The sequence below is a fragment of the Phyllobates terribilis genome, unplaced genomic scaffold (assembly GCF_046119375.1).
Source record: "Phyllobates terribilis strain yellow unplaced genomic scaffold, ASM4611937v1 Scaffold_13__5_contigs__length_258822181, whole genome shotgun sequence".
NCBI lineage: Eukaryota > Metazoa > Chordata > Amphibia > Anura > Dendrobatidae > Phyllobates > Phyllobates terribilis.
In genome coordinates this window covers 137,219,904-137,247,478 of record NW_027362773.1, presented here as the reverse complement: position 1 = coordinate 137,247,478, position 27,575 = coordinate 137,219,904, and positions in this window count along the sequence as shown.

Here is a 27,575-nt window from a genome sequence, read left to right as displayed (position 1 = left end):
GGCACATCGCATTGTAGCCGGTGAAGTGGCAGGCCCAACGACTTCTGTAGAGATGTAAGTCGCTGAGCTGCGGGATGTGAACGGCGGAAGTGAGCACACAGCGACCGTGCCCTCTGCAGAAGGCCATCTAGTCTGGGATAGTGGGCTAAAAATTGCTGGACAACCAGGTTCAACACGTGAGCCATACAAGGCACGTGTGTGACATTGCCCCGGCGAAGGGCCGCACCCAGGTTTGCAGCATTGTCGCACATGGCCTTCCCTGGTTTCAGGTCCAGTGGAGACAACCATTCATGAAATTGGTTCTCCAGAGCTGACCACAACTCCTCAGCTGTGTGACTCACATTTCCCAGACATTTCAATGTAAAAACCGCCTGATGACGTTGAGCCCTACTGCCAGCATAGTAAGGAGGTGTGCAGGATCCCTTCTGCGCAGTTAGAAAGCTTGTGGCATGACCAGACAGGCTTTGGGTGCAGGTGGAAGACCGAGAGGAGGTTGAGGAGGCAGAAGCATTGGAGGAACTTTGACATAAAGAGGATTGACGCACAACTCGTGGGGACGGCAAGACTTGGACAGAAGCCCCTTGTCCTGCTGTCACCATAGTTACCCAGTGCCCAGTCAGCGACATGTAACGCCCCTGTCCATGCCTACTCGTCCAAGTGTCTGTGGTGAAATGCACCCTGTCACACACAGAGTTTCTCAAAGAAGCGGTGATGTTGTGTGCGACATGCTGGTGGAGCGCAGGCACACCTTTCTTTGAGAAGTAGTGCCGACTGGGCATCTGGTACTGGGGCACTGCGACGGACATAAGGTCTCGAAAATCCTCTGTGTCCACCAGGCGGAAAGGCAGCATTTCTGTAGCCAAGAGCTTGCAGATGGTGAAATTCAACCTCTTAGCTTTCTCATGGCTAGGAGGAAATGGTCTTTTACTTGTCCACATCTGAGGGACCGAGGGCTGGCTATTGTGCTTAGACGGGGTTGATAAGGGTGTCCCCGGCAAACTGCCGGCCTGTGAGGAAGATGCAGGCGGACATGTTAGGTTGCCTTGAGCCAAAGGTGGTGCTATCGATGTCGGACAGCGCTCAACACAAGCTGGTGTTACACCTCCAAAGAAAATGATGACCTGCCAATCACGCTGGCTGTTGCGGGTAAAGAGGTGTCAGGTCTGCGCCCCAAAACAGGTGTGACTGCTGTCCCCCCAGTCACAGAGGATGAAGAGGCCGCGGATGCACAAGATATGGCAGACGGTGGTTGGCCCGGCCGGCTAGGCCGCATTGTAGCACACTGAGCTTCCCACTGCAACTTATGCTTCATGTCCATGTGCCGGTTCATGCATGAAGTACTCAAACTATGTATTTTTTGGCCTCTACTTAGCTTTTGCTGACAAATGTTACAGATAACACGAGTTGGGTCATCTTTATCGATCTGAAAAAATGCCCAGGCTATGCAAGGCTTAGCACCCATGCGACCTGAAGAGCCACCACGACTTGTGGTGAGAGGCAGAGTTGTGTTTGAGGATGCAGTTGTTGACGTGCTTCCAGTACTACGTCTCTGTCCAGGAAGGCGCAACCTGACCTCGTCGTCACTAGCATCTTCCTCCACCTCCTCTGCTGACCTCATCTCTTGGCTGATTGTGGGTTGACAGTAAGTGGGATCTCCAACCTCATCATCATCACCCTGTGCGTTATCACACCCGTCGTCCTCAGAGCCAACCTGTTCCTGCCCTGACAAAAAACTAAAGTTGTCGCTCCAATCAGGTATTTGAGTCTTATCATCGTCTTCCTCATTGTCTCCACCAACAGGAGTTACAGTTTGGGAATGAGGGTCTACATTATGGTCAGAACCTTCTGCGTCTGGTCCTGGATCCGACTCATAAAGATTCTGGGCATCAGTGCAGATCATTTCCTCGTCTGGATTCACAGAAGCGCTGGAGTCGACCTCTGATTCCCAGGCTATAGTATGAGTAAACAGCTCTGCAGACTCAACCATCTGTTCTACCTCATACTCAGACGGGCAGCTGGAGATTTGGGAGCTGTGAGGAAGCAAGTGCGATTGGGGTGACACCTTTGAGGACTGGAGTATTTGTGATGTTGAAGTTGATGTGGAGGAGAGCCCACTTAAAGGAGCACTTGATATCCGTTGAAGCACCTGCTGTTTTTGTGCCTCATCTGGAATTTGTAGCGATTGGCGTGGCCGTAAGAAAGGGATCTTATCACATTGTCCGCTAAAAGAAGTAGACATTTTAGTTTGGCTGGAAGATGGTCTTTCTTCTGCAGATGTTACTGTTGCTTTAACACCTACCCCACGGACACAACCTTTTTTCCCCTTCCCAACACGCCTATTCCCCTTTCCACCAGCAGCAGGCCTTTTTCCACTCATTTTGGTGGTTAACTAATTCACAACTCTGGAGTTGTTTGCACAAAAAAACAATGGATGGGAACCAAGCAGAGCTGAGTGGCCAAACTGTGGTATTAGGCCAAAACTATTGGCTGGGTTAGATGCAGAAAAAAATTATATTCAATTTGCAACCTGATGGAGGTCTGTATAGATGGATTAATACAACAAGTCCCACACACAGCTAGAAGCCCAATATTTTTTCAGAGGTAGATGCAGAAAAAAATATATTCAGTTTGCAACCTGATGGAGGTCTGTATAGATGGATTAATAGAACAAGTCCCACACACAGCTAGAAGCCCAATATTTTTTCAGAGGTAGATGCAGAAAAAAATATATTCAGTTTGCAACCTGATGGAGGTCTGTATAGATGGATTAATAGAACAAGTCCCACACACAGCTAGAAGCCCAATATTTTTTCAGAGCTAGATGCAGAAAAAAATATATTCAGTTTGCAACCTGATGGAGGTCTGTATAGATGGATTAATATAACAAGTCCCACACACAGCTAGAAGCCCAATATTTTTTCAGAGGTAGATGCAGAAAAAAATATATTCAGTTTGCAACCTGATGGAGGTCTGTATAGATGGATTAATAGAACAAGTCCCACACACAGCTAGAAGCCCAATATTTTTTCAGAGGTAGATGCAGAAAAAAATATATTCAGTTTGCAACCTGATGGAGGTCTGTATAGATGGATTAATAGAACAAGTCCCACACACAGCTAGAAGCCCAATATTTTTTCAGAGGTAGATGCAGAAAAAAATATATTCAGTTTGCAACCTGATGGAGGTCTGTATAGATGGATTAATAGAACAAGTCCCACACACAGCTAGAAGCCCAATATTTTTTCAGAGCTAGATGCAGAAAAAAATTATATTCAATTTGCAACCTGATGGAGGTCAGTATAGATGGACTAATAGAATGAAGCTATGCCCAAAAGATTTTACTTCACTAGGTGCAGTAAAAAAATTGGTATTCTATACACAGGTGGTATATCTTGCAACACAGATAGGCTACTCCACTGACTAACACACTCTGCAATAGGCCAAAAAGGATTAGCTTTGCTAGATTCAGCCAAATGCTGTGAAAAAAACTTGCACAGCACTGGCACAGACCTGCCTGGCAAAAACTGATAGGAACTGATGTAACCTAGTCCTGAAAAGGACTCCAATTACAATTAGTCTTTACTCCCACAATCCATCTATTTAAGAGCACAGACCTGCCTGATAAAAGTCGTAGGAAATGCTGTAACCTAGTCCTTAAAAGGACTGCAATCACAACTATTCCCTACTCCCAAGCTATCTGTAGATTTGTGCGAAAATTGGCTTGAAATTAACAAGGTATAGCGCACACAGCAACAGCGGTGCCGTCTAACACGCAGCTGCAGCAGTGAGAAAATGTTGGCGACGGGGAAAATGGCTTGGTCTTATAGGGCAAGGACATGTGACATACACTGCCAATGACACATGCCCTTGTTTGTGTGAAAAAAAGCACTTCGCTCCGTGTGTGCGCTGCTGATAGGCTGACAGATTGCACCTCCCCACTGCAAATGCAGGAAAGAGAAAAAAAAATGGAGATCTTCATTGTTCCTGCAGAGATCCATCCCCTGCCCCTCCCCCCACCCCGCTGTACACTCAAACTGCGTATTAACATTAATTTTCATCATTACTGAGAAAAAATCCAGTTATGATTTTGTTGCACGAACAGTTATCGAACATAACCTCGAACAGCCGAATTTTTCTCAAATTGTTCGTGTTCGCCGAACGGCTCGAACACCGCCCAAAACAGCTCGAATTTGAGATTGGCGAACAGTTCGAGTAGAACAACGCTCATCTCTAGTACTGACGAGATGTGGAAATTATATCTAAAGAGAGGACTTGATAAAAAGTCAGGGGTTTCACATAATAGAAAGGTTACAGTAAAAGATTCTGAATCCCCACAGCAGGGGCCGGGCAGGACATGGGGAGAGAGAGGGCCCACTGCCTCCTCGTCGCCAGCAAAGCCCACAGCACCGGGGTTTGAGGATCTTTATGATGAAGTTAAATCCTTGATACAGGAATTCAAAGCCCAACAGAAGGGGGCATCATTTTCTCCTAATAAGATGTCTTCATCTGAAATGGAGGATCGATGGAGGGAGACAGATAAAAGTGACTGACATGCTGGCCACGCCCCACATATGTTGGTAGATACAGGGGCGGAGGCCAGTTTGATTAAGGGAACTCCAAAACAATTCAGTGAATGCAAGGTTATAACTACAGAATTAGGAGGAAAGCAAATTGAGGCAATTCAGGACAGAGCGAAACGAGGAGTTAGTGGAATCTCCACATTGCATGAGAAGTTAAGCAAAGTCCCTGTGGGACTTCAGGAGCTGGAGATACCCTTTGAACAATTGATTCCTGAGCAGAGGAAACAAGTGTGGTTTACAGAAGGGTCAGCTAGGTACCAAGGTAACGACCGTTTGTGGAACGCAGTGGGCTATCAGACTACAAGTATACATAGCAAAGAAGTATGGAGAAAAGAGTTGTGGCAAGATATCTGGGCAATTGTGCAAATGATTAAAGTGACTGTGTTTCATGTTGATGCTATTTGTGCTTCAGATACCTTGGAAAGATTCTTCAACTCAGTAGCAGACGAACAGTCCAAAATATCAGTCACTGGATCCAGTAAAAAGACTGACACCACTGAGGAGCTGCTCGGACTGACTCAATGGGCACAGACCAGAGGGGTGCCCATCAGGTTAGATTTGATAAAGGAAACTGTCATGAAGTGTCAACATTCAAAACAGAGACCAATCCCTCATGTGGTGAGAGGCCAGAAAGCTGGAGGAAAACTTCCTGGGCAAATTTGGCAAATGGACTACATTGGCCCTCCTCTACATGATGGAGGATGCGTATGCATGGTTGTGGATGCACATTCTGGGTTTACGTTGATTTGTACCTGTAAAATGGCCAATGCTAACAATACTATTAAGACTTTGGAAACAATGGTATTGTACTGTATCCCAATACAGATTCAAAGTGACAATGAAAGTCACTTCAAAGAAGCTGTGAAGAAAATCAGGACTGCTATAGGCTTGCAAATGCAACCTGAGCGTTTTGGTCTTAGTCTTATAACCTCAAGGTCAGGCTTGGCCTTAAAGGGTATTCAGGTAATGGGAGGAGTGATAGACAAGGATTATCAAGAAGAAATTAAGGTACTTTTAATGAATTATGAAGAAAAGGTCATGATAATACAGAAGAGAGATAAGATAACTCAGTTACTGGTACTGTCTATTTATAAAACGAAGGTGGTCAGAGTAAGGACCCCTGCAGTTGTGAAGGTCAGAGGAGGTGAAGGATTTGGATCCTCACATCCTATCAATGATGGTGCAAAAATCTGGGTGAAACAACTGGGTGACAAAGGTCCTCCAGAACCTGCTGAGGTAATTGTTCAAGGAGCAGACAATGTGTTGATAGTTATGAAACCCGAGCAAAAGAAAGGGGAACACGTCCCAACTGACCGGGATTTTGTGCAGAGAATAATATGTGCTTTCCCTTTAGATCAAAATCTGGAAATGATGACCCAAGCGATCTTCAGACCGAAAATCGAGAGGCCAACCATGGAAAATGTGGCGTCATGGAAAACCAAACAGAATCTATGGATTTACTTAGCTCAAATGATGAACACTAGCCATTTTTGCGTGACAAAGGTTACTACTGCTATCAATATATTTGAGACTTGGTGGCAGTACCGACCCCCTTTACAGTTATGGACAAAGCTTATAGGGGTAGCTACTCAAGATGACGATACAGAAGGAGAAGTTGTGACCCAGAACTTCACGTGCAATCCATGTTGTGCTTGTGTGAACTGCATTGGGGAAAGCTTTTTGGCAGAAGAGATGATTACCATGAAGACTTTGAGTATTAGGCCAGCTGATTTATTTTTTGCTATAATTTGTTCATGCATTGCTTTGTGTTGTTGTACACAGTGTACACTTCCATTATTATTTTTATGTCAATCATCCGCTAAAACCATCCACTTTGGATGGGGTGCTTTGTATAAATAATGTGTGGCTGTAAGATATCCAAGTGTGGATTGTAGTGCTAATAAAAATATGGATATCTTATAGCCTACATATTGTAACATATTGTTTATATGCTTTGATAAAGTGTGGTCATTAGACCAAGTGTGGAATATATTGCAATATACTGCAGTGTAAAATCATTGATATACTCTGATACTGATAAAGTAGTTCTTTCACATGAACTGTCCTTGATGCATGCTATCCACAAAGTGTTTGCTAGGTGTCAATGCTGTAAGACAATGTTAATTGTTCTATGGTCTATGAAGTTGTGTGTTTCAAAGATTCATTATCCTGATTTGTACACAAGTGACCAGTGTTATATTTGCTTTGACAAATAGTGCTATTGTAACCAAAATACTGATTCAGATAATGTGTGTACACTTACCATTATGTTCCATAAGAAATACACAGATCTATTGTCTAAAACAATGTTTATAGGTAAACTTCTCGAGATTACAGAACCTGGCCAATTCTGTATTATCGACGACTCATACTTATAAACATTAACCAGTTTTATGCTTCCATTGTCTAAGCCTTATAAAAGTCACTGGAATCATGATACAGACAGAAGCCATAAGTTATACCTGCACTGATGTGTAGTGTTGTATGTACCTGCCCATGCAGTGTTGTGAAGACTTCCAGGGGTCTCTCTGTCTTGGTGAAATTGCTTCTCTGATGTTCCAGACGGATGATGTTTAAAAGCTCCTTGGTGACGAAGTGAGTATATATATATATATATATATATATATATATATATATATGTGTACTTAACCTTTGTATTATAACATATACAAAAGTGTATGCAATATCATCATATCATACTATTCCTTTAATTATGTATTTTACCTTTAAATCAACTATTATAAATAAAATTGCGTTATATCGCAAAGGGTTGCCTTCTTTAAAGCCGTATCCGAACCTTATTGCTAAAAACTTGGCATAACAGAGGAGCGAGATGTGTCGCCAGCAGATCCTCCAACTCGATCGGGAGCAACGACAGAGGGAGGTCCGCTGCGAGCGCCTCAAGGTGCGCACCAAGGCTGCAAAGTCCAGGGCCCGCCAGGAGGAGGCAACCCGTCCAAGCCCCCGTGAGGAAGGGCAAGTTGTCTGCTTCCACCATGAGGCGGGATGGGGTTTCATCAGGAGTGCCCAGCATGAGCAAGACGTCTTCGTCAGCCAGCGGGACGTCGAGCCACGGCTGAAAAAGGGACACCCTGGCCAGAACCTCTTCCCGGGTGACTTTGTGTCATACACCCGGCACTACGGGGTGTGGGGGTGGTACGCCCTGGATGTCCACAAAGTGTACAGGAGTGATGCCCCCTCGCGCTCGGCAATCGAGGACCGGTCAGCCTCCGTCGGGAGGAATGAGCCTTTTCCCCGGTGGGGACCCGTGGATTAAGCGGCCCCGGTGGCTGTAACCTGTTTAAAGTTACAATGTTGTGTTTATGTTAATGTTTGCCATGTTTCCTCCCGGTTTTCTAGAGACATTTGTCCCTGCGGACTTGAAGTAGGCAGACTCTTTAACTGTATATAGTTTGCATCTCTTTAGGTGCTCCATATTGGTTTTATGTAAAAACCTCGGCTATTTATACCTCAGACCTCAGAAGAAAAACCTGTCTGGAGTGGCTCTCCTGGAGGTCCAACTCAGGATCTTCATGCCCTGCAGCCACCCCAGGGCCTACATTGGGGGTTTGGGACAGGTCCCTCACGCTTCTGAACTGACTTTTCGTCCTTGCACTTTAATCCGTCTGTCTATGCATAATGTCTCTGGATGGTTTTATACTTTTATACTGTTGTAATTTGTGCAGTTTGTATCGTTAAGGAGAAGTACCTCCCATATTGGGAAGATTGTTAACTGTTATCTAAAATATAAAAAAAGACTGTACCAGGTTTTGCTCTCTTTGCAGCCCGCGGATGTGCTGTGTTTCACCAGGGGGGAATGTGGCGCCCCTGAGAGTTCGAATGCCACAGGGATGCTGCACCTCTTTAATGGGGTGTGGTGTTCCTCCTTCGAGGTAAGAACAGTGCAATGGTCAGGACCCCACCTCCACATCCAACACCACACTTCTCCCACCAGAGGGGGCTATTAGGCACTAGCGTGCTGCCCCTACTGGGGAAATAGGAGACTGGGGAACCAAAAGCTAGGGGGAACCATGTAGTGGATGAGGGTGCAGGACTCACATTTAGTTTACACTTAATATTCCATATTTAATAAACAGCCATCTTGGGCTCATGGTTCTTTGATTGTGATCTTCAACCTTGAACGTGGCTTCTGGGTGAACCTGCAGAGGATGGAGACATGGCCCTCATACTCTGGCCTTGAGTCGAGGGGCAGGGCAGTTTAACGTATGTCTCAACCCGGTCAAGGACCATACCCAAGAAGGCCTGGAGCTTAGGAGTGTAGCTCCACCGCAAAAGGATCCCAGGGGGATGCAGACGGAGCGGTATACGCCACCTGTCCTCGCTATTCTGGCCTAGTCAGAGGGATTCTGGCTGCAAGAGGGGTACCGGCCCCCGACACCTAACTTTGCTACTCTACGTCCTAGTCAGGGAAGCCCGGCAGGCCCAGAGGATCCCACCGGGTAACGGAAGGAGCGGAGCTGCCACCCATACCCATTTTCTGAGCGTAGTCCAGAGGGAGACCCAGCCTATCTACACACACACAGACAGGAGAGGACTCAGTCTGAAGTCTAGAAAAACTCTGGTGTGGGGTCCTGATTAAGCACTTGAATTACTCGGAGGTTGTTGGACCCCTGTTCCTGGTGACCACAGAACTCCGTGAGGAGCAGGGAGAAGCCTTGCAGCTGCACTCTCTACCGTGAGTAAAAACCCTGGAAGTCGACCCCTATGGCCTCTGGACTCTTTATTTCTGCACCGCACCGCGCAGCACCAGACCTCCTACACTACAACTCCCTCCATCCTCGTCTCTGCCCTGAGGCCCTGCTCCACCTGTGGGGAGTAGTATCAACATCGGCTGCCACAACATCCCGCCTCAGAGGACTGTAGCAGCGCTGGTGGCCTTCACCAGGTACCACAGGTAGCGTAGTCGATAGCAACCACTCAACCCTGATAGCCCATGCCACCCTTTTTAATGTGAAGGCCCTGGGCACGGAACGGGTCCAGGCCATGGCTACAACCCCACCAAACATCTGACCCGGCTCCGAGTAACCCCCCATCTTCCCAGGGTAGGGCTGCGAGCGTCACAGTTCCATAACTCTGGTACTTTTCTGTGGGAATGAGCTTGTCTCCAACCAGCAATGAATTATGGCACACCATTGTTTGGTATTAGCACCCAGTACCAGAAGTGAACCCATCCACAATTTCCTTCTCAGAAATTTTATTTGGTAGACTGGCTGCCCAAACATTAGTTTCTCACAAAGTAGCTGAAGATACTGAGTGGCAGTAGGTGCAAGCTTCTTAAGCATGACATTTTTTTAGATATCAGAGGGAGAACAGAATTGGGCTTTGCCAAGGTGCCAGATTGCAGATCTTAAGTCTTATAGATTGCTGGAACCAGTCCACAGTGTAAAAAAGCAGCCATAAAGTGCCTGGGAATCTTCACACAGACTTTTCTTAGCCAGGGCTGCTTCTCGGCAGGGTTGGACAGTCCCACCAGGGAACCAGAGAATCCTCCGGTGGGCCCTAGCTTCTCCTTCAGGAGAGTTTATAGTACAAACCTTGCAGCTCATGATGATAGAGGCCACCATGTCTGTAAATTGTCTGAATTGTAAAGCGCTGCAGAATATGTTGGCGCTATATAAATAAAAAGATTATTATTATTATAATTGGGCTTTTGTGGTTAATATCTTCATCACAGCCTGTTGGCGCTTGGTCAAGGCAGTGCTGCAGTGCTTCCAGCTTGTGACTGATGTGGTCATTTCCACGATGAAGGCCGAAGAGGAGGAGGAGGTGCAGGAGCTGTAGAATGTGATTACATTGAGGTTACTTTGGCGAGTCTGGTTTTTATACTAAAGATCCTACTGTGTTTTAATTTTTTTTTTACGACTCTTAAAATGCGAATTGGAGTGCATCCTAATTTTTGGCAGCCCTTGAAATTGCTACATACGCAATAATAGTATAGGAGACCCTCTCCTTATTTATGGGAAGGACAATTCAAATAGATTCTATATTCTAGAATATTACCTGCCTTATCTGAAATTCGTTTACGGGTGAGATATCAGAGTATGGATAGCGTATTACACCGATCCAGCCAGCTATTATTGACTTATAGTGCGTGCTGCTGGTGCTGCAAAAAATAAATAAAAATCTATTCTATTCCCTATCGATACCTCTGTTAGATGCATTTACAATAGGGACAGGTGCTGCAAGGTGATATCATCAGCTCGAGATGAGTGTTCTGTCTGGTCACATAAATCTCTTCCACAGTCCATAACTTTTTTTTTTTTGGCCTCATATACAAGTCATGATGAGCCTACAAACCTACAAAGAATGTTTCTTAACATTTCTTTCTGGAAAATGCATTTTAGCTTAATTTTTGAATGTTTTATTGTCAGTCCGTAAAAGTGACGTAATACTCTGAAAACATTGTTCACAGAAATGCTATTGGTCAGCGATCAAGTGTAAATAGGTTTGAACAACACAAAACTGGCAGACTTTAAATGTAGTGTAATATCTGGCACACTCCCAGAAAATTCTGTGTTAGCGCAGTAATATGGGATCACGTCTGATGATAACGGTTTTAGGCACTAGCCTTGTAGTTCGTATGTCATTGGTCCACAACCAAGTGTAAATAGGTTGAACAACACACAACTTCCAGACTTTAAATGGAGTATAATATTTGACACCGAAAATGTCAGGATTATTGCGGCAGTAATATGGGATCATGTCTGATGACCACGGTTTAAGGCACTGGCCCTTTAGTATGATATTTGTCAGTGACCAAGTGGGGATATTTTGGAACAACACAAAACTGCCAGACTTTAAATGGAGTATAATATTTGACACGCTCCCAAAAATGTCAGGAATATTAAAGCAGTTATAAGGGATCACGTCTGATGACCACGGTTTTAGGCACAGGCCTGTTAGTATGGCATTGGTCAGTGACCAAGTGGGAATTGTTTGAACAACACACAACTGCCAGACTTTAAATGGAGTATAATATTTGACACGCTCCCAAAAATGTCAGGATTATCACGGCAGTAATATGGGATCACGTCTGATGACCACGGTTTTAGGCATTGGCCTCATAGATGTGGTATTGGTCAGCGACCAAATGTGAATAGGTTCAACAACACACAGCTCGCTGATTTTAAATGGAGTGTGACATTTGGCACACTCCACAAAATGTCTGTATTATTACCACAGTAATGTGGGATCACATCTGATGATGGAAAAGTTTCTCTTCTTCCACAATACAGCAATGTGAATAAAATAATTAAAAAAAAAATAATTGTGTTCTGTTAACAAGCAAATGGAGCAGTAAAATGGTGTACTGTATTGCATTTTAAGCAAATAATCAGGATTATGAGCAAAAAAAATAGCCCTGATATGTAGGGCTATGGATATATGTAACAGCAGCAGATAGAACATGTAATGGGCCCTATTGTGCTGTATACACTGTCCACAAACCCTGCCTGCCTAACTACTGCTATCACCAGTAATATATGCAGCTGGATTAGTACACAGGAGGACTGTTAGTTCAAATGGATATACACTGCTCAAAAAAATAAAGGGAACACTTAAACAACAGAATATAACTCCAAGTAAATCAAAATTCTGTGAAATCAAGCTGTCCACTTAGGAAGCAACACTGATTGAAAATCAATTTCACATGCTGTTGTGCAAATGGAATAGACAATAGATGGAAATTATTGACAATTATCAAGACACACTCAATAAAAGGAGTGGTTCTTCAGGTGGAGACCACAGACCACATCTCAGTAGCAATGATTTCTGGCTGATGTTTTGGTCACTTTTAAATGTTGGTTGTACTTTCACACTCGTCGTAGCATGAGACGGACTCTACAACGCACAGAAGTTGCTCAGGGAGTGCAGCTCATCCAGGATAGCACATCAATGCGAGCTGTGGCAAGAAGGTTTGCTATGACTGTCAGCGTAGTGTCCAGAGGCTGGAGGCGCTACCAGGAGACAAGCCAGTACACCAGAAGACATGGAGGGGGCCATAGGAGGGCAACAACCCAGCAGCAAGACCGTTACCTCCTCCTTTGTGCAAGGAGGAACAGGAGGAGCACTGCCAGAGCCCTGAAAAATGACCTTCCTGAGGCTACAAATGTGCATGAGTCTGCACAAACGATTAGAAACTGACTCCATGAGGGTGGTATGAGGGCCCGAAATCCACACATGGGGGTTGTGCTCACAGCCCAACACAATGCAGGTGCTTGGCATTTGCCGCAGAACACCAGGATTGGCAAAGTCGCCACTGGCACCCTGTGCTCTTCACAGATGAAAGCAGGTTCACACTGAGCACATGTGACAGACGTGATAGAGTCTGGAGATACCATGGAGAGTGATCTGCTGCCTGCAACATCCTTCAGCATGACTGGTTTGGCAGTGGGTCAGTAATGTTGTGTGGTGACATTTCTTTGGAGGGCCGCACAGGCCTCCATGTGCTCGCCAGAGGTAGCCTGTCTGCCATTAGGTAACGAGATGAGATCCCCAGACCCCTTGTGAAACCATATGATGGTGCTGTTGGCCCTGGGTTCCTCCTAATGCAGGACAATGCCAGACCTCATGTGGCTGGAATGTGTCTGCAGTTCCTGCAAGATGAAGGCATTGAAGCTGTGGACTGGCCCAAGCGTTTCCTAGATCTGAATCCAATTGAGCACATCTGGGACATCATGTCTCGCTCCATCCACCAACATTACTTTGCACCACAGACTGTCCAGGAGTTGGCGGATGCTTTAGTCCAGGTCTGGGAGGAGATCTCACAGGAGACAATCCGCAACCTCATCAGGAGCATGCCCTGGCATTATAGGGAGGTCATACAGGCACATGGAGGCCACACACAATACTGAGCCTCATTTTCACTTGTTTTAAGGACATTACATCAAAGTTGGATCAGCCTGTAGTGTGTTTTTCCACTTTAATTTTGGGGGTGACTACAAATCCAGGCCTTCATTGGTTAATAAATTTGATTTCCATTGATGATTTTTGTGTGATTTTGTTGTCAGCACATTCAACTTTGTACAGAACAAAGTATTCAATGAGAATATTTCATTCATTCAGATCTAGAATGTGTCATTTGAGTGTTCCCTTTATTTTTTTGAGCAGTGTACATCTTGCTGTGGAATATCTCTACCTAACTATTTAACAGCCAGTTCTATCCCTCACTCAGCAGGAGCTCTCCCTACTTTGCCTGTTTCCGGGGTACACTGTGACGAGCATAGGGTCACCAGGTCTTATATAGACCCGATGAGGCTATACGGCCAGCCAATCACTGTTATGCCACAACCAACATGGCTACAACATTTCAGTGCGTGGCAGGCATTCCCTGCTTATTAACTGGCTGTCTAAAGAGTAGAAAACATGCAGGGCAAGGTCGCGAGTTCCCGCCTGAGCATACCTAAAATACTCACCGAGCGCCAAACATGTCGAGCAGTGAGATGCTTGGGCGAGTACCGAGCAGTGGCTAGCACTCTCGCTCATCACTAATAGGCAACAAATGAAGACTTGAAGGTGAAGAAACCCCTGATTGGGATAATTGCCCCTGTGTGTGGATGAAATTTTAGGTTACCCCTCTGTATATTATTGAATCGGATGCAATTTAGGCAGGGGAAAGTCCCCTGTCTTTGCGTATTTAGGAATGTTGGACAGGAACAATGGATTTGGAGTCCATATCTGCACTGACCAGTTTATCTCTGAAGTTGGGGGGATGCCTGAAGCAGGGGAGAAAAAGTTCTTAGAATGCCTCAATGTTGGTGTAACTATTGCATAGGATAGACCAGTGTTTCTGGGTCACCTTATGAATGCGGTGCTAGTATGAATGAAAAAAAAAAAAAGGTGTGAATAAGGCGATTCTATTTGCTTTTCGATTATGTGTGGCTGATTGTTTTTTGCTTCTGTCAAAAATTTTTGGGGTAACCCTTAGCAAGGAACTTTTTTTCCATTTCACCCAATCTCACTTCTTTTATTTGTCCTTGGGACACTATTCTGTCCTCTCTTTGAAATTGGGATGAAGGAATTGATTTATTGGTGGCCAAGGGAAATTAGCTGGAGAAATGCAGCAGACTATTGCAGTCTGTCTCTTTGGTATATAAATCAATTGTTAGATTGCTCCTGTCATCCCTGCATACTAATGTGTGCAGAAAACTAATTTTACTGTTGTTGTGCTGTATGGTGAATTGTAATTTTGGCAAGATGTTATTGATATGTGTATAGAAATTTATCAGTGTATCAAGTGGTCCACCCCATATGCAAAATATGTCGTCAATGTATCATTGCCACAGATGGGAATGTTGGCGGAACAGTGTGTTGGTGTAGACATACTCTTCTTTGAAGGATGACATGTATGCTACAGAGTAAGGTGGCACCACATTTGAGCCCATTGCTGTACCCTGTATTTGGAGGTAAAAGGTATCTTGGAACAGAAAGAAATTTACTATAAGAACTAACTCCAATAGATCGGAACAAAACCGTCTACTATCCCATTCCCTATCAACATTTGCCTCTCTCAATAATTTGTCGTGTGTGATATACGTATATATAATCTTTACATCCCAAGTTACAAATTGTGGCTGTGGATGATAGAGGCCCCCATGTTGTGATGAGATTAATAAATTTGTCAGTGTCTAATAAGAAAGAGTGTGTTTTTTTGACAGCGGTGTCAGGATATGTTCCAGAAGTATGGCTAGTGATGACAAGATTGAGACAGTTCATAACACAATGGGTCTTCCCAATGGTTTGTCAAGCCTTGTGTGTAACTTACCATAATTCTCCATCTATTATATTCTCATTATTATAGTCTCTTTTCTTAACAATATACTACTTGCCAAAACGTTCACTTTTCCTAAGAGCCACATCCTGATCTCCATCTTCCTCTGATAAGTAGTACTAAGTTATTAGTAATCACATTTTGTTTTAGGAATCTTCCACTCTACAAGCTTGCACTGCTTCCTCTTGGACATGCTACCACCTAGTGACAAAATTTGGATCATTGGTACAGATCATAAGCCAGATCACCTCATATACCTTTTTCAATATCTCTCTATATGCTGTATACATATGAATATTTTCTTTGTACCAACCTACAGTATTTACTGTTTTCCATAGTGGCTAAACAATATTTAATAATACAGAGAGTTCTGCTGTATTATTCATTGTAAAGAGGTTAAACCGATAGACATCTGTTTTAAAATTGTATATATATATATTTTTATATATATTGTCACTTTGTCACTAATTATCTTCTTTTATGTTTTGTTTAGTTCTGATGAAGGTCCAAATGTAGGACGGAAACGTTAACAGCCATAAAGATTGCCTATTAAACAAGTTTTCATTCACTGCAACCTTTTGAGTGCTAAAGTTTATCTATTACATTACCTAGGGGTAGGAACTCTACTTGAGCACCTTTTCATATAGCCCTGATTGGCATATATTTTTTAAAAATACAACTCGTCCCATAAAAAACAAGCCCTCATATGGCTATGACTGGAAAAATAAAAAAAGTTATGGCTCATGGAAGAAGAGAAGGAAAAAACAAAAACGAAAGATGAAAAATCAGGGTAAATGGTGAATTAGTAACAAAATATGGGAGATAGAAATGATCATTATTATTAGATTATTTTGGCTTAAATGGGGAAAATTGTTTACTTTTTGTCACAATTTGTGACAGAGTTCTTTCATATTTTACTTAGTAAATTCCCCTTTCTCTGGTATGGGTAGAAGTTGATTTCAAGTCATCTGGTAACCAATGTTCCTAACTCAAAAAATAAAGTAATAGCTATGAACAAGAATTATATTCCGGCGTATAAGACGACTTTTGAAGACTGAAAAATCTTCTGTCTAGTCTGGGGTCGTCTTATACGCCGGTAATGCTTTTGAACTTTCAGAAATTGACATGCGGGGATACTCTGGGGGTGTTAATAAGCTGCCGTGGCCGTATCCCTGCCATGTCGGAGTTAATATAAAGTGGAGGGAGTTAAAATACGGCGGCGGTAGGTCCAGACAGTCAGCGCTTCTGTGCTGAAACTGACACATGGCTGCGTATTCCCAGCTCCGGACACAGCGCAGGGCTTCTGTGCCGACAGCTTTCACTTGTCACAGAAGCGCTGCGCTGTGTCCGGAGCAGGGAAGTTCGCATCGCTTCTGTGACAATATATGAAAAGCCGGCAATTCAGCAGCGGCATAAGCCGGCACCCGACAATTTAGAATAGAAAGAATAGAGCATCACACATAGATTAGATAGATAGAAACATGTCAGTCACATATATATGAAGTACAGTGACAGTGCTGCTTACTGTACTTGTCATTTAGTGTAAAGGATTTATTAAAACAAATAATAGTGTTTTCATGCACCGTCTCTTTAAAAAAGCCGGCCGGCAATTCAGCAGCGGTACCCGACAATTTATAACAGACAGAATAGAGCATCACACATAGATTAGATAGATAGAAACATGTCAGTCACATATATATGAAGTACAGTGATAGTGTTGATTACTGTACTTGTCATCTAGTGTTAAAATAACGGATTTATTAAAAAAAAAATTGGCGTGGGGTTCCCCTTAATTTTAGTCTCTAGCGGAGGTTAAGCAGACAGCTGGGGCAGATGTTTGAAGCCTGGGAAGGGGGTAATACCCACGGAGCTTCCCAGACTACTAATATCAGCCCCCAGCTGAATACCTAGCCTTTACTAGCTATTAAAATGGGGGATCCCAAAAAAATGACGTGGGGTCCCCCCTATTTTAATAGCTAGCAAAGGCTAGGCAGACAGCTGGAGGCTGATATTAATAGCCCAGGAAGGGTGCCATGAATATTGGCCCCCTCCCAGGCTAGAAACACCAGCCGTCAGCCGCCCCAGAAATGGCGCATCCATAGGATGCGCCAAATCTGGCACTTAGCCTCGCTCTTCCCACTGCCCTGTAGCGGTGGCAGTGGGGTAATAGGGCTGGGGTTGATGTCAGCTTATAATGCCAGCTGACATCAAGCCCAGGTTAGTAATGGAGAGGCGTCTATAAGACACCCCCATTACTAACCCCATAGTCAAAGTTAAAAAAAAACACAAACACCCAGAATAAAGACCTTTAATTGAAATAAACACACAATTCTTTATTGTTCTAAATTAAACCATACTTACCATCACACCCATTCCAGCTGAAGCCAACGATCTCCTGCAATAAAAGAAAAATAATAAACCAACCTCATCCTTACCTTTCCATGGTTCCCAGGACGGGTCCAGCTCTGCTACATCGAGATGACAGGCTGGACCGCAGCAGAACGCTGCCATCCAGCCTGTCATCCCGCAGACACTGAGAAGCGCAGGCATGCTTGCTCTCCTCAGTGTCTGACTGTGACGGCATCCAGATGAGCCGACAATGAACTCGGCTCACCTCCTGGACGTCCGTCACTGACAGCGTGGGAAACTTCTACTGCGCATGCGGGGAGCAGGAGAATTTTCCCACGCTGTCAGTGACGTGCATGAGGTGAGCCGAGTTCATTGGACATGATCTCGGCTCATCTGGATGCCGTCACAGTCAGACACTGAGGAGCGCAAGCAAGCCTGCGCTTCTCAGTGTCTGCCGCATGGCAAGCTGAACGGCAGCGTTCTGCTGCGGTGCAGCCTGTCATGTGAATGTAGCAGAGCTGGACCGGTCCTGGGAACCATGGAGAGGTAAGGATGAGGTTGCTTTATTATTTTACTTTTATTGCAGGAGATCGTTGGCTTCAGCTGGAATGGGTGTGACGGTAAGTATGGTTTAATTTAGAACATTAAAGAATTGTGTCTTTATTTCAATTAAAGGACTTTATTCTGGGTGTTGTGTTTTTTTTAATTACTTTACTAGAAATTCATGGTGGTCATGTCTAATATTGGCGTGACCCCATGAATTTCGGGCTTAGGGCCAGCTGATAATGCCAAGCTGGCCCTAACCCCTTTATTACCCAGTGAGCCACCGCACCAGGGCCCTGGATGAGTTGGGTACAGCGCCAGAAGATGGCGCTTCTATGAACGCGCCATTTTCCGGGGCGGCTGCGGACTGCAATTTGCAGCGGGGGGGGGCCCAGAAAGCTTGGGTCTCCCTGCGCTGCAGATTCCAGCCCCCAGCTGCCTAGGTGTACCTGGCTGGACACAAAAATAGGGCGAAGCCCCACGTATTTTTTTTTTTAATTATTTCATGAAATAATTAAAAAAAAAAGGGCTTCCCTATATTGTTGTGTCCGGCCAGGTACAAATAGGCAGCTGGTGGTTGGGGGCAGCCCATTCCTGCCTGCTGTACCTGGCTGGACACAAAAATATGGCGAAGCCCCACGTCAACATTTTTGGGAAAAATTAATTACAAAATTAATAATTTAGGGACTGCATCTTTATTAACCCCTCAATTGTCATTTAGTGTCAAAATAAAGGATTTTTTAAAAAGAAAATTGGCGTGGGATCCACCATCATTATAGTCTCTAGCGGAGGTTAAGCAGACGGCTGGGGCAGATGTTTGAAGTCTGGGAAGGGGGTAATACCCACGGAGCTTCCCAGGCTACTAATATCAGCCCCCAGCTGAATACCTAGCCTTTACTAGCTATTAGAATGGGGGACCCCCCCAAAAAATGACGTGGGGTCCCCCCTATTTTAATATGTTTATGAGTGACAGTTTTCCTGCTATATACCTGCATGTCATAAGAATTTAAATTAAAAAAGGACCATGTTAAATTCAAATCTGTTTTTTTTTAATTTTTACCGGTGTTTGGTATGCGTTGGAAAAGGGGTAGTCTTATACGGTGAATATATCCTAAACTCTATATTTTAACAGGAAAGTAGGGGGGTCGTCTTATACACCAGGTCGTCTTATACGCCGGAATATACGGTAGTTTATGTTATGAAATTAAACTTCTCATTTTACACACGCAAAAAAATATTGTGAAAACATATCTATTAAAGACAATATAGAGCTTCATTATACACTGGAATTACTGCATAATTCAGAATGTCCGTGTTCTTGACAGGCCGTCACAGTCTCTGCAGTATGTAAATATTGGTGACAATTTCTATTGTTAAGGCACAATAGTCATCATTTTCTGCCTTTATCGAACAAGCTCCAGGGAGAATAAAGATATACGTTGAGTGACCTTTTTGTTTGGTCACCGTGACTTCCTTGCAAACGTCTACTATTTAACCCTTAATATTTTCATTTTTTTATGATTGTGTCACCCTTACCCTCAGTGTGGCATAGTGCCTGAGATAGAAACATGCACAACATATTTAGTTCTATATAAAATACTAATTTATGGGTGCATTTCACACCCAAGAAATTCAGAAAGAGATTTACAAATTAAAGCACAATTTGACCACAGATTGTGGAAACATGTAAAAATGCTTACAATACATACAAAGCTACAAGGGAGTAACGATCACAGTCGCAGATGTTGCTATCATGACCAGGCCCAGGTGGGAGGTGGACGAGCGCATATTTTAGCTGGATGTGCATCTGAGGATGCACATTCAGCTTAAATTTATTGCAATGTGGAGACCCACTGGGTCAATGCACCACTGTAATGAAAGTGTTCACATTCATACGAGGGAAACTCCACACCTACAACTAAAGCTGCCCAACTAAAAACCACCACATTGGACCTGGCTCCATAAAAGGCCAAAGGGGAAAGGAAAGTAGAAAGGAGAAATTAAGACACATTCAAATAAGATGAAGGTTAAGGAAAAATAAAACCAAAAATAAAAAGAACAAATAAGATCTCCCAAGAACCTAACAGTGATAAAAGGAAAAGGTGCTGGGAGGAAAAGCAAATAAACTTACTGCAAGAAAGCAACTGGAGTTTACCCAGCAAGGTAAACTCCTAAGATAAATAGCTGGAACTCCTAAATGTACATCCACCAGGAAATATAGCCAGCAAGGAAGTGCAGAGAAGGGATACTATATAAAAACTCACCCAGAACGTAATAGGGCAAACCAAAATGGGAAAATGGAAAACACCTGGAAAGGAGCAAACCAAGAAAGGAGAATAAGGACAAAAGAACAATCAGCATTTGGACAGGGAAGCAAAACAGCGATAGCTCAACAGGCAGAAAAACCAACCATGAAGCAACAAGTCACCAGATCGAAGCAGAATGAGGGACATGTACCAGAATGGGAGATATACTGTATATATCAGGATGGGGGACATATATGCCAGGATGATGGACATATATGACAGGATGGGGGACATAAATACCTGGATGATAGACATATATATATACCAGGATGAGGAACATATATGCCAGAATGGAAGACATATATACCGGGATGAGGGACATATATACCAGGATGGGCCCAGTATGGGTAAAATGTATACCAGAATGGGGGACTAATATACCAGGAAAGGGACAAGGATGGGGGACATATATAAAAGGATAGGGGACATATATACCAGGATGGGGGATATACAGTGGTGTGAAAAAGTATTTGCCCCCTTCCTGATTTCTTATTCTTTTGCATGTTTGTCATGCTTAAATGTTTCAGATCACAAAACAAATGTACAGATTAGACAAGGATAACACAAGCAAGAGCAAAATACAGTTTTTAAATGAAGGTCTTTATTATTAAGAGGAAAAGAAACCTACAGGACCCTGTGTGAAAAAAGTGAATGTCCCCTAAACCTAATAACTGATTGGGCCACCCTTAGCAGCAACAACTGTAATCAAGCATTTGAGATAACTGACAATGAGTCTTTACAACACTCCGGTGGAATTTTGGCCCACTCATCTTTGCAGAATTGTTGTAATTCAGCCACACTGTAGGATTTCCAATGTTTGCCTTTTTAAGGTAATGCGACAGTATCTCAATCAGCTTAAGGTTAGGACCTTGACTAGACCACTCCACAGTCTTAATTTTGTTTTTCTTAAGCCATTCAGAGGAGGATTTTCTGTTGTGTTTTGGATCATTGTTCTGCTGCATACCCCAAGTGCACTTCAGCTTGAGGTCACGAACAAATGGCCTGACATTCTCCTTCAGGATTTTTTGGTAGACAGCAGAATTCATGGTTCCATTTACCAAAGCAAGTGTTCCAGGTTCTGAAGCAGTAAAACAGACTCAGACCATCACACTACCACCACTGTATTTATACTGTTGATATGATGTTCCTTTTCTGAAATGCTGTGTTACTTCTATGCCAGATGTAATGGGACATACACCTTCCAAAAAGTTAAACTTTTGTCTTTTCAGTCCACAGTCCACAGAGTATTCTCCCAAAAGTCTTGGCAATCATCAGGATGTTTTCTGGCAAAACTGATACATGCCTTAATGTTCTTTTTGCTCAGCTGTGGTATTAATTTTGGAACTCTGCCATGCATGCCATTTTTGCCCAGTCGCTTTCTTATGGTGGAGTCACTGGCCTTAAATGAGGCAAGTGAGGCTTGGATCTTTTGGATGAGTCGTCATTGTGCTTTTGTGGTAATTTTGGTCGGCTGGCCACTCCTGGGAAGGTTCGCCCCTGTTCCGTGTTTTTGCCATTCGTGGATAATGGCTCTTACTGTGGTTTGCTCGAGTCCCATAGCTTTATAAATGGTTTTATAACCTTTTCTAGACTGATAGATTTCAATTACTTGGTTTCGCATTTGTTCCTGAATTTCTTTAAATTGCAGCATGGTGTCTAGCTTTTGAGGATCTTTTGGCCTACTTCGCTTTGCCAGACAGGTCCTATTTAAGTGATTTCTTATTGGGAACAGATTTGGCAGTAATCAGGCCTTTGTGTGGCTATGGAAATTGAACTCAGATTCCCAAAGATGTGATAAACCACCATTAATTTATGTTTTAAGGGGGGGCAATCACTTTTTCACACGGGTCCCTGTAGGTTTGCATTTGTTTCTCCCTTAATATTAAAGACCTTCATTTAAAAACTACATTTTGTAATTACTTGTGCTATCTTTGTCTAATATTTAAATTTGTTTTGTGATCTGAAACATTTAAATGTCACAAACATGTGAAGGAAGGGGGCAAACACTTTTTCACACCACTGTATATACCAGAATGCGCTCAGAATAGGGAACATATATACCAGGATGGGGGGGACATATATACCAGGAAGGGACCAAGGATGGGGGACATATATACAATGGGGTATATATATATATACAGGAAAGTGGACATATGTACCAGGATGGCCCAGTATGAGGTACATATATACCAGGATAAAATTAGTAGTTTACCATATATAACAGGATGAAGGACAAATACATAAGAAAGAGGCCCAGGATGCGGGACATTACTACATAATAGAGGAGAGGGGTAACATGTATGTTATTACAGGATTTAGAAGTCTACATCTGACCAAAATGCAGGAGGGAGCCAGGTTAAAATTTTAAAGCAGGGCCCATCAGACACTAGTTACGCCACTGCTAAGCTACATCACTAGAATGTTATATAACACATACATTTCTCTAGGAAAATGTATAGTTTCCCCTTGAAACAATTTGAACAGAGATTGATGAACTTATTGTACAGTCCTGCAGAATAAATTGGGTCAATAAACAGAAGGAAAAACATGAAACAAGTATATGTGAAGTGTAAAGAAAATGATACATGGTTTTCTAATTATTTTAAAACTATAAATCTGAAAATTGTGTTGTGCATTTGTATTCAGCCCCCAGAATTCTTATACCCTTAAATAAAGCTCTGAACATCTCTCGGAGCACTGTTCAATCCATCACCCAAAAATGGAAGGACTATGGCACAACTGCAAATCTACTAAGACATGGCCGTCCACCAAAACTGACATCCTAAGAAAGGAGAGCAATAATTAAAGAAACGGTCATGAGGCCCATGGTCACTTTGGAAGAGCTACAGAGATCCACAGCACAGGTGGGAGAATCTGTCCTCAGGAAAACTATTAGTCGTTTATGCCACAAATCTGGAAGAAAGCCATTTTTGAAAGCAAACCATAAGAAGTTCCATTTGCAGTTTGCAAACAGCCATTTAGGGGACACAGCTAGCATGTGGGAAAAGGTGCTGTGGTCAGATAAGACCAAAGTAGAACTTTTTGGGCTAAATACAAAATGCTATGTGTGGTGGAAAACTAACACAGAGCATCACCCTGAAAACACCATCCCCACGGTCAAAGATGATGGTGGCAGTATAATGAAGTGGGGATGCTTTTCTTCAGCAGGAACAGGATAGCTGGTCAGAGTTGATGGAAAGATGAAGGAAGATAAATACAGGACAATTCTGTAAGAAAACCTGTGAGAGGCTGCATAAGACCTGAGACTAGGTGATCGGTTCACCTTCCAGCAGGACAATGACCATAAGCAGTCCAGGCCTAAATCCCATTGAGAATCTATGGCTTGAAAATTGCTGTTCATAGATGCTAACTATACAATCTCACTGAACTAGCGCTGATTTGCAAAGAAGAATGTGCATATATACTGTATACACACACACCTCTGCTAAATACACACATAGCTATGCAACAGGTGCACACAGCCTGCTATACCAACATGAGCACAGCTCCACTACAGTACCACACACAGCTATGCTACATCAACACACACACATACGTACACCTCTACTGCACTCTACATATATACTACCACATTTTAAAGTTTCATTTAGGCATGTGACTTTACATTTTCACCATCAGAGTCTAAGTTTCATTAGTTTTTCTTGGATGAGAAACAAATAAAAAAGTTTCTCTCTTTTTTCCTAATTAGCAATCCGTGAAAAATGGGCAGCACTTGGATGACATCGGAATGCTGTTCAATTTTTTCACAGACCCAGAGAGCCATAGACTCAAATCAATATCGTACTTGTCTTCGCTACATTACTTTGAATGACATTGCGCTCCCTTGATAGATCTATCAAGCTGGAAAGAGAGCACGCTGTCAGTGTGCATTGAAAAGAAGAGAACATGTCAAGTAGGGAAATCAAAGATCAGCCCCCGAAACAGATATCACTGATGACATCCCATTTCAGATTAGAGATGTCCATTTCAGGGGCTGAGTTGGGCTCTGATCCATCACTCCCCCCTGATATGCCTCTCTCCCCCTGATATGTTTTCCTTGGCTTCTTCAGAGGAATATGCCCCATGTTTTTCTGAAGAAGCTGCATAAATGAAGTGAAACATTCTATGTTACTATGTTACTCTACTATGTTAAGTTTTACTATAGAAAATAAGGTTCTTTAGACAATATTACTAAGTTTGACTGCAGGAAATTCAGCATGTAAATCGATTTTTGAGGATTGTGGTCTTCCTCCTTTGTTTCTCTTATTACCACAATACTAAAGTGGATCCACCACTAAGCTTATGTTTTTAACATTTCTCTTGAGTTGACTTAGTTATTGGTAATAATAAGTTTATTTTTGTATTATACATATATACATATTTTAAAGCATATAGTTTAATGAATATGTATGGTGGTAATTAAAGTGTTTTTGTGTTGCATTCAGGTAATTATATTTGATTTAATTATACTTACAAGACAAAAGCGGGACTCTTCACTTAAGAGAACAGACCACCATTCCAATTTCAATTGTGGTCTTGCTCTGCACAATAATAGCCTTGGCAAGCAGTGACATTTGGACACTTATTGCTTGACATTATTCTTGTTTCCCAGTGTCATGCAAATGCCTTATGATTCTTTGTGTAGACACTGTTTGAATCTTTAGGCAGTACAGAATGAATCACTAGTCACTACACAACATTCTTTGAATCTGAAGAGACCACATGGGCACTGTCATCTAAAGGCCATCCCGAGAGAACTTCACACTGGTCTTATTCCTGAGATTATGGTATGAGATGGCATAATTTATGGTAGTCAGAGCATTCTAGTCTTCATTTAACATATACTCACAGTTCATCGTTTATACTGATTTGGTCATAGAACCAATGGTACGACTATTTCTCCAAAGTGTCCCAAGGGCTTGTCAACTTGACAATGCAAGGCCACATGCTGCCAGTGCTAATGTGAATAGCCTGCATAGCTGAAATATGTTATCATGGTCTACAGCACCTCCTGACTTATCTCCCATTGAGCACATCTGGGACTTGTGGGCACAACAGGCACACTGGAATTGGTGTGCAAGGCTGGATTAGAGGTGTTGTAATGAACAAGCTTGGAGAATGAAGAGACAGCATACATATAATAGTGTTCAGAAGGAGATTCTGCTTTAATAGAATGTGGGCGGGGGTTATATACATGACTCGCCCCCGGGGGCCTTACTATTTGGGGTAGTATATCATGGTGGCTGGCCCAGGGCGGTCAGTGCACAAAGGGGTAGCAAATACTAATAACAGTTCAGAGAATTCGTGACTCCACCTGTGGTGTCTGGTGAAGGTCACCAGCGCTGCAACAGTCCTCTGAGGCAGGTGTCAAGGCAGCTTAAGATGGTACAGCTCCCCACAGGTGGAGCGGGCCTCAGTGCAGTGTAGATAGATAGGTGAATGGTGTGCTGGGCATTGTAGTGTGGTGAGGATTAGTGGCGCCGGTGAAGAAACAGACAGAGTCTGTTCGATGCAGTCATCCAAGGTTTTACTTACAGTTCTTAGGCAATTCACAAGTGCGCTTTACAGGTGAAAGCCTCCCTCGTTGCGCTGCGTTCACCGGGCACGGGTTCAATCCTTCCTCAAGCAGTTTAGGAATGCCTGGCGGAACCCCACTTTCTCGTGTTCCTACTTTGACCTTCTTCACACTTGGTCCTTCTCACAGTTGCCCTACACTGCCCACTCTTAATCCCGCTCGGGTATGCTGAAGTCGTTCCTGTACGTTGAATCCGGGACCAACCTGACCCCCTGGGGATTAGAATGAAGCGACCGATCCTTCCTGACACCTGGCAGGAGCGGGGCGTATGGGTGCCATCCTGCACGCGCCGTACCCCCTGGGATCCTCTTAGTAGAATGGAGCCTACTCCCTGCTCCCCTCCGGGGCCTCTATCCTGGGCCCTAACTTGTGGAGCAGAGCTCTGACTGAGCCTCTGCTCCTGGACTGTTCCTCTGAACAGCCCTCACTTAAGAACTCCTAGACCTAATATGGCTTCCTATTATATACCTACTGTATAAGTGCTTCCTGTATCTGCTTCCTCCACCCACACCCACTATTGGTTCCCCCAACCTTTGGGTTCCCCCCTACTCCAGCCAGGGTCAGGGCTCAGCAGAAAACTACATTGCTTCTTGCCCCTCCTGCTGGCCTGGAGCAGTGTGGTGTTGGGTGTAGGTGGTTGGGGTTCCGTGCAGCACTCCCTCCTTACCTGAGTGAAGGGAGGCACCACACCTCGGGGTGAGGTGCAGTACCTCTGTGGCGACTGAACACTCAGGGGCGCCTCATACATTCCTCAACAGAAAAGGCTCTGTGCTAAAAAGCAGGGAAATGTTTTCTGGGATTTAGATATAGATGTGTCTAGGTGTTTAAGTTTGATTCAGTTTTTCAGGCACTTGGAATGTGTAGGGGGAGTTTCTGTGTAGAGGTGCTACGTCATAAATTTAGAGCATAAAATTGGTACTGACAAGCCACAAAATGGATCTTGATTTCCCATAGACTTCAATGGTCAGGAATTACGAATAGAGCTACCAGCAGTGGATCTTGATGATTTTCCCAAGTGCATTCAGTGTGGCAGAACATTCCTCAGACAACAAATAATAGCCTCATTGATAACATGTCAAGGCATGTAAATGCATGTATTTCTGTAAGGGAAAAGAAATAAAGTCAGCTCACCCTTCTTGAAGATATTGATTGCTCGGACATTTGCTGTGCATCCAAAGGATTAATAGAAGTAAGGGAAGTTCAGCATCTAAAAAATCTTCATTAAAAGTCCATTTTATTTGGAATCCATCGGACATGCAATCATAATACCATTTAAAATACAAGCAGACACATTTTGATTAAGCAATCTTAAGGCATTGCTCTAGTCATGAATAGAGCATTCTGCTTGTATTTTAAATTATTTTTTGATTTATGATTGTGATTTGCATGTCCTATGGATTCTAAATAAAATGGACTTTTAATGAAGATTTCTA